Consider the following 769-nt stretch of genomic DNA (forward strand, 5'->3'; position numbering starts at 1 on the left):
GTTGAGCCATTTGTCCAACTAACTTCTCCAAATCATAAGTTTCCTTGGTTGGGATTGGTGGAGGCTGCAGATAATTGTTAGAACTATAATCAAAACCACCTCATTGACCTATCCTCTGAAAATTGCTACTTCCAGAAGGAAAATTCTGATTTCTTGGAGTATTTTGTGGCAGAGGTCTTTGATCATACCAAACGCCATTCACTTGTACTTGTTGAGGTGAATCAGAAGGCATCAAAGGACATTCATTAGACTCATGATTGTCCTGGCAATATTCACACACAACAACAACAGCTTTAGTCTGAACACTAGCAAACTGCATCTTGTCAAGCCTTGATGTTAAGTTTGCTACCTGCTGAGATAACAAACTGTTTTCAGCCAACACCGCATCATTACCTTCCAGTTGAAGGATACCTCTCTTAGGCTTTGTTGACAACACTTGGTTTTCGTTGGCAGCCATCCTATCAATTAGCTCAAGAGTCTCGTTTGCTCTAAGAGTTTTAATAGTGCCTCTTGCTGCACCATTCAACACCATCCGAACCTCAGGTTTGCAACCATTGAAGAAGATTCTAACCTGATTACCAGCAGTTAAGTTATACTGAGGACACCTCCTCATTAAATCCTTGAACCGGTTCCATGCTGCACACATTGATTCACCTTGTGACTGAGTGAAATTGGTGATATCGTTCACCATCTGGTTGTACCTCTCCATCGAGAAGAACTCAACAAAGAACTTCTGAGACATAACATCCCATGTAGCAATGCTTGATGC

The 769-nt window shown here is 41.5% G+C and overlaps 1 non-coding gene across 1 annotated transcript; it reads left to right on the top strand.

The window, feature by feature from the left end:
• The first annotated feature begins 587 nt into the window (after positions 1–587).
• LOC133312323 (small nucleolar RNA R71) lies at positions 588–693 on the top strand. Its single transcript, XR_009751665.1, has one exon. It is a non-coding gene; the product is annotated as a small nucleolar RNA R71 (small nucleolar RNA).
• Positions 694–769: the final 76 nt, after the last annotated feature.

Source organism: Gastrolobium bilobum, unplaced genomic scaffold, assembly GCF_033153095.1.
Source record: "Gastrolobium bilobum isolate Gb01-03AN ecotype WA unplaced genomic scaffold, APGP_CSIRO_Gbil_v1 utg122662, whole genome shotgun sequence".
Taxonomy (NCBI): domain Eukaryota; kingdom Viridiplantae; phylum Streptophyta; class Magnoliopsida; order Fabales; family Fabaceae; genus Gastrolobium; species Gastrolobium bilobum.